General features: G+C 28.5%; 1 protein-coding gene across 2 annotated transcripts in view; it reads right to left on the bottom strand.

Annotated features, from left to right (window-relative positions):
* The window catches only part of tsl (membrane-attack complex domain containing protein torso-like), a 71,425-nt gene extending 59,075 nt beyond the window's left edge, over positions 1-12,350 (bottom strand). Inside the window, exon 1 of one of the 2 annotated variants that reach the window (XR_015838505.1) lies at positions 11,782-11,922. The gene's annotated coding sequence lies outside the window, so the exon portion shown is untranslated. Of the gene's footprint in view, positions 1-11,781 lie in introns of both variants that reach the window. The other variant, XM_088270244.1, reaches the window with a different exon arrangement.
* Between the last annotated feature and the right edge of the window lie 251 nt (positions 12,351-12,601).

Raw genomic sequence — 12,601 nt, 5'->3', positions numbered from 1 at the left:
TTGGTAAAAATGACTAACTGCATTGATGTTTATTTTCTTGCCAAGCAAAAGTGACTTAAATGGCCCTCTTGAACATTTTACGTTTTGTTAGTTGGTCACTTTCTCCTGTACGACTACGATATCCTTATCGAATTGATTTTCGAAAACTGTTGAAGAAAAGTATCAAAAATAAAAGTGGTTAATAACAAATTTCTTGGATGTTTTCCGCATCTTTGTGGCACAAATTTCCACATTTTATAAACTTTATAAAATTAAACATCGCAACATGTAGGATTTTTTACGGAGTGTGTGGAAGTTTTTGGTAAGAGTATTTTTTTTTATGTTTTAGAATTTAATAAACCCTGATGATAACAAGGTTCTTCTCGAAACCGGTTGATTAAATTGTATCAATAAAAAAGTGGTTAAAACAAAGTTGTTTAATTTTATAAAGTTTAAAAAAAAAACTAGTATCATTTTATACATTTTTTTAAAAATATGACACAAAGTATTTGTAAAAAAAAAACATTAAAAAAATAATTGACCTGACCATATTCAAGTATTTGAAATACTTGATAACCTCGTAAAATTATAAATTATTGGCAGAATTTCTTTAAAAAAATCGTTATACGAATGTTCAACTGTATGTAATTGAAAAAATAAACATACAAATATATTAATTTTAATCTTTACTGATGACGTGAGTGATGACCACTTAATATTAACATAAAACATGTTAAAGGTTAAAATAGTGAAAATAATTTTATGTATCTTTTTACTACCCTCTTAATGAATAGAAACTAAACTGCATTCATTATTCACAGATAAGTAGTGCATTGGCAGATTAACGTTACTAAATACTAAAAACATTATTCATAGTTGTTTAAAAATTAAACCATGGACCATTAAAAACACAATGTTTAAATACTTTGTTTAAGACCAATATCAAAAATTGTTCTCCAAATGATTAGTTTTTTTTGGTGCTATTTCGATTTTTATATTTGACATCAGATCAAAAGAATATTTTTTTTTGTATTGATATCTCAACATAGACGAATAATGTATTATAGAAGTCGAAGTATTTAAAGGGCTAACGACTTTATAACGGTTTTTAAAGCGTCTCCAAAAATGTTTAATAATTCGGTAAGAATATTTAATGCATTTATAGAGGTCTGTGCAAATTAAAAATTTGACTCAACCATAGATGCTTCCGAGAACTCGCATATGAAAAAAACGTGTCATATTATACTTCCGAAATTTGAGTAGATAGTGTGGTTATCAATCATGGGTAAAATGGTGAATGTTACACGTGGGTAAAGTGACTGAAACGTATAAAAGATAAAAATCCCGAACATTAAAAAGACTTTGCGAATCCAGAACACTAAAAATGATGGGTTTAGTAACATTTTAGGTCAAAATTGTCGACACAATAATAGGCTGACCAGTGTCAAAACAGAGACCAGAAAAACTTTTGAAAAAAATCTCAAACCCTTCCGAAAGTTAAGATTTTTCTCTATATCAAAATGGATTACGTTTTTACCCCTAATTTCAAACTACGTGGTTCCACAGTTTTCATGGTAAAAAAATCTGATAAATTTCTCAAATCTGACATTTGGAAGTGAAACCAATTAAACAAGACGCTTTGGGAAACCTCGAGTTGGCCCGTTATTGCTTAATTATCATTTTTATGTCAACCGTCAGACAGTAAAACCAACTTTGATGGGTCAATTACTCAAAAAGATGTCTAGCACTTTGATACAACTCACTGATTTCTGAACAATACGTACACTAGGAAGACCGGGTAAAGTCTATTATAAATAATATTATGGTATATTTTTTAACTGGCATACATAATATATTAAAACAAAAATAAATAAATATTTTTTTCATAAATTTATTCGGCCGTCACTTGTAATATATATAAATTTTTAATTTAAGTTTCACTTGGTAAATACGGTATTTGAAAAAGATGCCGAATGCATAAAAACACATGTTGCAATATATTTTAAGAAATATTGGTATTTACAAAGTAAAATGTTAACGGTGCCTGAAGTATGAATATTTATATTAAATAAAATCAAAAATAAGCTCAAAACTCTCATATGTTTCAAAGCAAGAATGATCAAAATGGGTCAAAGAATTTCTAATCAAATAAAAAAGTTATAAAAAAATAAAGCATATAACTCTCATAGGTTTCAAAGCAAGAATGATTAAAATGGGTAAATATTTTTTAATTTTATATTTAGTTATATTAAATAATAGAGTGGCAAACGTGTTTAGCTATCGTGCTGGGTTCCAAGTTCAATATCCAGACGTATCAAAATTAATACAAGTGTTTATTAATTTTATTTTATTATATTAATTTAATGTTATACTTGATTGATAAATTAGCAGAACTGATTACCTCTCCTTCATGTAATTAACGATAGTGATAAAATTGATTCGATACGATGTAGTACCCTGTGCACCTTTGGGTTCAGGTAATAATTAAAATGATAACTCAGTTTTATTATGGTTGTTTTTTGTTGAAATACGACTTATTTCGGTTTTCGTTGTACACAGAGTAAAGGTGGGGTCGAATACAATGATCAGGCAAGACAATTTTCCGGATATAAAAAAGTACGATTGAAAAATTTGAGTAGCATGCTATTTTTATGGTTATTTTTAAAATATCAAATAATACAAAATTAAGAAAAGCGTTAAAGCATGGCTGATTGGATTCTATGTTTATAATAACCCACCATCTGACAGATGCTCGGTATAAAATATATTTGTGTCAATTTTTTCAATTTGACCCTAACTAGCTTATATATATATATATATATATATATATATATATATATATATATATATATATATATATATATATATATATATATATATATATATATATATATATATATATATATATATATATATATATATATATATATATATATATATATATATATATATATATATATGTATATATAAAATGTTTTCTGAGAACCAAGTATTTTTTTGTATTAAATATTAAGTTTTTTGTATTTGGTATTAACTAATTCTACTTAGAAACCTATACCCTTATACCCTGTACTATGACTGTTTATTTTGTATACCCACACACAGGCCATGCCTTTGTGGGATCTTTTTTTTGTATTCAGTCTTATATTTTATTAATATTTTTTTATTTATTATATGTAATGCAAAAGAATTTAAAATAAAGAGAAAAAAAACGTATGTTGGGCCTCAAATTTTCAGTACACGAAAGGCGTCTACAATAGATAATAATTTTGTCATCAATAACACAATTTCCGATGTAATGTATAGCCAGCTATTGGGCAACTCGCTCTGCTAGTGAAAGGCGCCAAGGCACCTTATGTTGGGCAACATTGCTCTCATTTCAGAACTGATGATCTCGGATCTATTGTTACTTGCCTCCCCGCTCTTGGGGACCGATCTAGATAGCTAAAATATTGACATCTTAACATAGATAAAGAAAACTATGCGAGTCTGGGTGTTTACAGGGCTTAAGAGCTATCAAAGGGTGGATTGATGATGACTTTATACATCGCTCACTCCTTTCAACAACGTCATATATCATAAATCGTCAATTTTCAGTTGTGCGTGTTTTCGGAATGTCCAGATAATGTACCATATCCCAGCAAAAGTGGCATATTTTTAACTTAATACTTACCCGCTACAGTGCAGAAAGTGTTGTTTTTGCATTTTGAAGAAAAGGTATTTTTTAATTATTTTTTTTAAATAAACTAAATATTTTTCAGATGGAGAAAAAACATTCAGGTTTTACCTGAAAAGATCTGTTGCACAGTAAAAAGTTCGATAAGTGGCTTGATATTTATTTTTTAAACATTTCAATATATTTTTAAACTTTAAAATCGATCTCCTGAAAAAACAAGCTTTTTTTATATATGACGTTGTAGAAAGAGTTGAGCGATAGGTGTAACGTTCACTCCATGATTGACAATCACAAATCTCAAATTGCCGAAGTTAATAATTAAATAACTATTAGGCCGCTTCTCCGCAGGGGAAGGCAGAGATAATAGAATGCCACACTACTCTGTCTTTACAGACATTCTTCGTTTCTTCCTCATTAATGCATCTCCTCATACTCATACATACCCTCCGATTATTATGACTCCTTATTTGGCCGATTTCAACTATTTGACATACTTGATCATGCCAAGTTTTCAAGGTGATGTGACTGAATTTAGAAATTCCAAAAATCATTCTCATCATAATGGTAGAATTTAAAATATGTATTAAATATATATATATATATATATATATATATATATATATATATATATATATATATATATATATATATATATATATATATATATATATATATATATATATATATATATATATATATATATATATATATTTATATATATATATATATATATATATATATATATATATATATATATATATATATATATATATATATATATATATATATGTATATATATGTATATATATATATATATATATATATGTATATATATGTATATATATATATATATATATATATATATATATATATATATATATATATATATATATATATATATATATATATATATATATATATATATATATATATATATATATATATATATATATATATATATATATATATATATATATATATATATCTTAATGTTTTTATAGCAATTATAACATAAATGTGGAATTGTTGAATTGGCTTTATTATCATTAATGTAATTAAAATTTTTGTTAATGTAACTATTTTTTATTATTATTTTTTTTAAATGTGAAGCTGTACAATTCCTGAACAAATAAAATAAATAAATAAATAATTAAAATAAAAACTAAAAATATTATTAAGTTTATAAATCGTAAAAGTAAACATTCTTGTCAAAAACCTTAAATAGAATATTTAACGCTTATGATACACTGATGGGAATGTCACGATATCGTAATATAGCCATAACGTAGAGATATTTCATGGTCACGCGAGTATGTAAGGAAAAACGTAGTAAGCGCGAAACGTGATAAGCCATTATGTACTATGAATAAAAACAGTCGCCGTGAGGAATGCAAATTTGTAGGCACTAATTAGCAGAATATATGGTATTTCTACATAACATCAGAATCTAATTAAACATTGTTAGAAATAGGCTGCGTGTTTCTGTGAAAAATAAAATATAAATAAACCATTTAAACATACTTTGAGTGTGTCCAAATAAATATAATTTATATTTGCAGCACTAACTTTGTGATTTTCCATTTTATAATTAAAATGCAACTTTGTTTTAAAATCATTAAAAATATTTTATTAAAACTTAATTATAATGTCTTTCCCTAACCGTCAAAATATTTTGAATATTGTTTAGTAGATAGTGTTGTGTTAATCAGTCGTGATGAAGAAACGGTTAGTTTCGAAACCGGTAGACATTATAATTAAGTTATAATAAAATATTTATAGTGATTTTAAAACAAAGTTACGTTTTAATTATAAATATAAATAACTTACAAAATTTGAGTATCGTGGTTGTCAATCACGGGTAGAATGGCTAATGTTACATAGTGTATAAAGAGATCACTTGATCAAGCCAACAGTCTTCAGCCATATTAATGCCTGAATTCCATATTATTCTTCGTATATTTCTATAAATGTTTTAAAAATATGTACGAAATGGATGAGGAAGAATATTTAATCAGAATTTTTTAAATATTAAAATATCTCAAATTTTATAGAACAACTATGTAGTTTTTTCCACATACATTTTATTTGGCCAACAGCGACCGGGTTTCATCGTAACCGGCATCATCTGACTGGTGTGAGGCAAGACGAAATTCTATGTTATTTACACAATAAGGCAGGGGTTGAAAACCATAATTTTTTATATTGTTTTCTGACAAAATGCATTTAAATTGTATGAGCTTGTGTATAGTATTATAATAATAACAGCATATAAGTTATGGTAAAGCACTTAAGTATGATTTCACATAAATTTATTTTTTATGAATAAACTTCATTTGCGACATCTATGTATATAAACTTACATATCAAACTTACATATTCTCATGTCGATGCTTTTATTCATCTATGCTGAATTATTTAAAAAAAAAATCATGATTAGGTATAACTAACGTGACCATTTATTTTTGTCCTCAAAACGGGATATATGATATCTACCAATTTTTACGCTATAGTATGTATATTCAAGAAAACACGTATTTTTTCATTGTTTTTATGTATTTTATGAAAAGGAATGTTGATAAAGAAAATAAGAGGAATAAATTAAGTAAAAATGAAAAAAATTATGTTGTTCAGGCTATCTAAAAACGGGACGGTCCCGTTCAAAACGGGACGTATGGTCACTTTAGGTATAACCCTCAATTGACGAACAAAGATTTGGACACATTCAACATATTGTGAATCATATTTAAGTTGAGATAAGCATTAGCTGAGATAAGCATTATCGATAAAATTAAGAAAGGTGTGTTGAGATGGTTTGGACATGTAGAACGTATGAGTGAAGAAAGAACGGTAAAACGGATTTATGAGGCGAATGTTAGTGGAAAAAGAAGCAGAGGAAGACCGAGATAAACATGGCACGTTCAGGTATGCAAAATACTTGAAAGTGGTCAGGTTAGGAGTCGTAACAATCGGCGGGTATGTATGAGGAGATGCATGAACGTGGAAGAGGCGAAGAATGTTTGCAAGGACAGAGTGGTGTGTCGCTCTATTCTCTCTGCCTACCCCTGCGGGGAAGCGGAGTGATGGTTAGATAGTTAATTAGTTAGTTAGTTATTTTAGTTGAGTCTGAACCATGTTTCGAACCGGGTACCCTCAGATTTAAAGCTTGATAAAATAATATTTTGAAACTAACCAGTTTTTCATGACAAATTATTACTCATTACAATATAATTTATGTATTAATTTTAAATCAAACACAGATTTTTTGAGTCTACTAAATTGTATTTTATTAACAAAAAACACATAAAAAATTATATTGTGACAATTGTTTCGCCTTGTTAGGGCATTATCAAACGAATGTTAGACATTCGTTTGATAATGCCCTAACAAGGCGAAACAATTGTCACAATATAATTTTTTATGTGTTTTTTGTTAATAAAATACAACTTAGTAGACTCAAAAAATCTGTGTTTGATTTAAAATTAATACATAAATTAAAATGGAGTTCTTCAAATTAAATGCCAAGTCAATAAATACATTACAATATAATTCGACCTAATGATACTAACGTTGAATGCAATTATGTATAATAAATTTTACTTGATGAATACACCATTCCATAAAATTTATTGAGACACGTGTTTCGATGCGTTTGATAATGATGTTGAATGCATCGAAACACGTGTCACAATAGATTTTAAGAAGGAGTGGTATTCATAAAACAATTAAGTATTTCAAAATACTTTGCACCTGTATTTTACAGGTTGATTTCAAATCTGCGACTGCTCGGTAATAGGTATCTTTAATCTTATTCTATATTTGTTCATGATCACAAACAGTAAACAAGGTAACTGTTCCTATTCCCGTTACATTACAGAGAAAAATATACGTATGTATGTATATCTGTAAAAAGAGTTCGTAGAGGTAATTTGAGATTACGTACAGAATCTTCGATGCAATTGTAAGATGTTTTATCTTGATTTTTCCAGAGAACATAAATTATTTCCATTAAAAAAAACATGAAATTATTTAACTTAAAATACACAGAAAAATGTGTATAAATGATATACTCGTATTAATATTTTCTTGAATGTTTTTCGCAGATACTTTGTGGCACATTTTATAAGCTTTATAAAATTAAACACCTTTGTTTTAACCACTTTTTTATTATAAGTACACTTTAACTAACCAAGTTTTTTATTATAAGTACACTTTAACTAGTCTGCCTCCGTAGTGTAATGGTCAGCATGCTCGCCTACCGTTCTGGAGGTCCCGGGTTCGATTCCCAGGGGGGTTTAATAAATATTTGTGATTTTTTCACTCTAATATTTATTCAATATTACACTGGACTGGTACCTGAAGCGGAGGGCTGATCACCTTTCCTTCATGTGTAATCGATCGAGATAACACTGCGTTTATATGAAGCAGTGCCCTATGCACCATTGGGGTGCGGTAAGGGATTTATTATTATTAACTAACCAAAGCATTTAGGAGTTTTTAAATCATATTTTCTAAATCATATTTTCATATGGAGTACGGAGTGTGTGGAAGTTTTTGAATTTAATAAACCCTGATGACGACAAGGTTCTTGTCGAAACCGGTTGGTTAAAGTGTATTAATAACAAAAAGGGGGTTAAAACAGAGTTGTTTAATTTTATAAAGATGTATTAATAATTTTAAAATATAAAATGGACTCGTAGTAATTTATTTAATTTTTAGTACGAGTATTGTGCTGTGTAAATTAAAAAAAATCAATTTATTTTAATGGGTCAAAAGTTTTTAAAAGGTAGATAAAAAAACGTTCAAATCTGAAAGCGCAGAGCCCCGAAGGGCTCGACGTGTCCTTACGCTCGATTTTTTTAATGAATTCATATTGGATACTTTTTGGATTTTAGAATACTTATATGAAGAATTTATTTTTTTTTTCATTTTATTCTTTACATTTTAATAACTCTTTTCTTTTCAAAACCATGTTATTATTTCGAAGAAAAACTAACTTTTTCAATGTAAAAACGATGTTTAAAAAAAAAATCATTTACGTTAAATGTCAATAGAAAACTGGGCCTTAAAAGTGCGTTCGATGGCTATGCGATACTAACGGACCCAAGCCAGATGCGACAAATTTGACTAGGAAATCTGACACCCTACCCCAAGGAAAGCGAACCTTAGACTTAACTTATTATTACTATTTTTTTAATTATTCAATTATTTATTATTATATTTATTATTCAATTATTATTTTATTTTTAAACAATATATTATATAATATCACAGTGAAGCACCCTTTTTACGAAATTTTTATTAGTGTTTTTTTCAGTACGGTGCGCTGCGGTAATAGGAAATTTTGTTAAATAATATATAACAGCTATGTTCATATTTACAAAATGTCTGTGTTATTTAATTTATTACACCATTGTTTGTAAAAATGAGGTAAGCAAGATCAAATATTTAATGTAACACTCTGTATAGTTTTAGGATATTTATTTTACTAAAGCATTGTTACTAGTCAAATAAAAATATATATAAAAATAATGTTATGTTTCCCACCGAAAATGAATTATTTAATTATTTACAACATTTTGAGTGTGCCCAAATACTTGTTCATAAATCTGGATTATCTCCAATTAGGAGTAAATTTACATTTTTTATTGACATCTCAACGTAGATGAAGAAGAATATACTAGTCTGGTTTAAGTGATCACTTTACACACGTGTAACATTCACCAATTCTACCCATGATTAACAACCATACTGCTCAAATTGGAAGTTCTATCTCGTATATGATTCAATTCAAAACATTGTACAAGAATCACTAGAATTTTCACTTGAGACCTCCATTGGTGAGATGAAGAAGTTTTTATTGAGCCGAAACTCTTATATTTGTATGTGAGGTCCGAATCCTGGATTATAATCACATACATGAGAAACGCCAGAAAATATCATTTTTACTTTATTATTTCAGCTTATAATTTGACCAGATAATTTTATCAACAACATTTTGAGTATGTCCAAATACTTGTTCGCAAACCTAGATAATCTCCAATTATAGAAGTTATTTTTCATATTATTTTGTTGACAAAAAAATAATATGAAAATTAATTCCTATAATTGGTGATAATCCCGATTTATGAACAAGTATTTGGACATACTCAAAACGTTTTAAAGATAGATAATGTGAAGTTTTATTTGATATCACTCCTTTCAACAACGTCATATATCAAAATACTTGATTTTTCAGGAGATCGTTTTTAAAGTTTAAAAATATAATGAAATGTATTAAAAATAAATATCAAGCCACTTATTGAACTTTTTACTGTGCGACAGATCTTTTTAGGTAAAACCTGAATGTTTTTTCTCCATTTGAAAAATATTTAGCATATTAAAAAAATTAAATAAACAATACATTTTCTTCAAAGTGCAAAAACAACATTTTCTACCCTGTAGCAGGTAAATATTAAGTTAAAAATGTGCCGCTTTTGCTTGGATAAATTACATTTTCTGGGTATTTCGAAAACATGCACAACTGAAAATTGACGATTTTTGATATGATATGACGTTCTTGTGAGGAGTGAGCGATTTGTGTATACTAAACGTTTCTTTTGAGCCGGTTTAAACTTAGTAGAGCATCACACGTAACTAACCTAATACTGTCGAAACAACACGTTTACTGACGGTATGGTCAGTCACTTTGTATTTCTAATATTATATCGATCGCTCTATCACAATATTATTACCATAATAAAACACATACACACACACGCACACAACGAAGTCCTGGTTCCAACTCCTATGCATAGAAGTGAAGCTTGGAGTTGGTAAAAGAAAGATGAAAATCAACTGAATGCAGTCGAAATGCGATTCCTCAGACAAATGTGCGGTGAAACTATGTGTGATAGATGTTTGAATGGTAAGTTGAGGATAATATGCAAAGCTGAGAAAAGCATCGTCGATAAAATTAAAAAAGGTGTGTTGAGATTGTTTGGGCATGTGGGACGAATGAGAGAGGAGAAAACGGCAAAACAAATTTTATGAAGCGAATGTAGTTGAAAAACGAAGCAGAGAGAGACCGAAAAAAAATTGGCAAGGTCAGGTATGTCAAATACTTGAAAGTGGTCAGGTAAGGAGTCGTAATAATCGTCGGGAATGTATGATGAGATGCATGAATGTGGAAGAGGTGGAGAAAGTTTTAAAAAAAAGCTTAAGTCTCTGCCTATCCCTACGGGGAAGCGGCGTGATACTTAGTAGTTAGTAGTTGTAGTGGGTTTTTGGACTCCCGCAGGGGTAAGATAGTATAAAGAACGCCATACCATTCTGTCTTTGCAAACTATTTTCGTCTATCCTAAATTCATGCATAAATAACGTGATCACTTAAACCAGCCACATCCAGACTTCCATATTCCAAGTTCAGATATCCCAATTAAATACGCATAAACAGATCAGAAGAAAAGTTATATCTTTTGTAATTATTTAAGCATATATAGATTTTCGAGATTCACTCAATAATTATCAAGTTTCCCTACAGCTTGTCGTTAAAATCTTTTAATTGTTTTTAAATTCTGATATACATAGTTAAGGTCATGTCGTTAAATTAAACAAAATAAATTAAAAACCGGTTATTTGTGTGAATATGTGTAGTCGTAATTTAAACTCACGAAACGTGACTTTTTGCCTTTTAATGTTGTATGCTGTTTCTACATTTGGTAATCTTCACCCTGAACAACGATTACATAATACGGCCTTATGTAATTAAAATACTTAACACAATTGACCTCTAAATGGTAAATAAAATAAATAATAACAATAATAAATCCCTTACCGCACCCCAATGGTGCATAGGGCACTGCATCATATAAACGCAGTGTTATCTCGATCGATTACACATGAAGGAAAGTTGATCAGCCCTCCACTTCAGGTACCAGTCCAGTGTAATATTGAATAAATATTAGAGTGAAAAAATCACTTATATTTATTAAACCCCCCTGGGAATCGAACCCGGGACCTCCATGTAATACCAAATAAAATAAATAAAATGTATAAATACAGTTTCGATCGAGGTGAATGGCTCTTTGAGGATATCTATCTCTCAAAGATGCACTCCCCTTCAGATACTAAAGCTAAAAATATCTTACCTAAGTTAGGGTATTTCTGCCTAGAATCCATACACCGTTTAATTATTGTTGTAGAACTATAAATCACACACATTTATCACTTTGTGTACGAATGACACATAAAAAAACATTGTTTTAACATAATAGTACCACCAAAAGCCAGTAAAAGAATTTACGTTAAATAAAACACTGTTCTAACCGTTTTTGTTTCATTTTTGTATGAAATACCATTTAAATCATATTAAATCAATCACTGTTATTTAAAAAATAAATGTTTTTTCATATATTCACGCGTTTATTGATTTATAATATTATCAACTACCTACATCTGTAGATATAATTATACATAAAAAATACAAATTAAAAACATTTACTATTTTTTTTTAAATAAAGTTTAGTTCTTATAGTTACATTATTTTTTGTCACACAAAAGTTTTGACAGTTGAGCAAATACTGGTTAAAACGTCACAGTTAACAGTCTTACTCTCAGTTAAATAGTTTTTATTATTTTTGACAGATGGTTTCGTATTTAGGACTGTTATCAACGGACGAAGTATACGACCATCTACCATAACAGTGGCCCAACAACTAACTCGACATTCAACATTACTATTTTATTGGAACAACTTTAAAACCGGATACAAATACTTACCAACCAAACTTGTCCGACAAATCTGGACAATGAGCAAAAAAGTACAAGAGATAAGAATGAATACTGTTCACGTATATATAATTAATATCTCTCTTTTTGCTAATTCGCAATCGATAAAGTATCATTAATGACCGCTTCTTAATAGAATCGAGTTGGAAGCATTTTAATATCGAAAACGTCACTTGTGCA

Source organism: Brachycentrus maculatus, unplaced genomic scaffold (genome assembly GCF_059751285.1).
Source record: "Brachycentrus maculatus isolate JH-2025_06_01 unplaced genomic scaffold, ASM5975128v1 h1tg000375l, whole genome shotgun sequence".
In the NCBI taxonomy this organism is placed as follows: Eukaryota; Metazoa; Arthropoda; class Insecta; order Trichoptera; family Brachycentridae; genus Brachycentrus; species Brachycentrus maculatus.
Note: the sequence above shows the minus strand (reverse complement) of the source record. Positions and strands in the feature narration are given on the sequence as shown.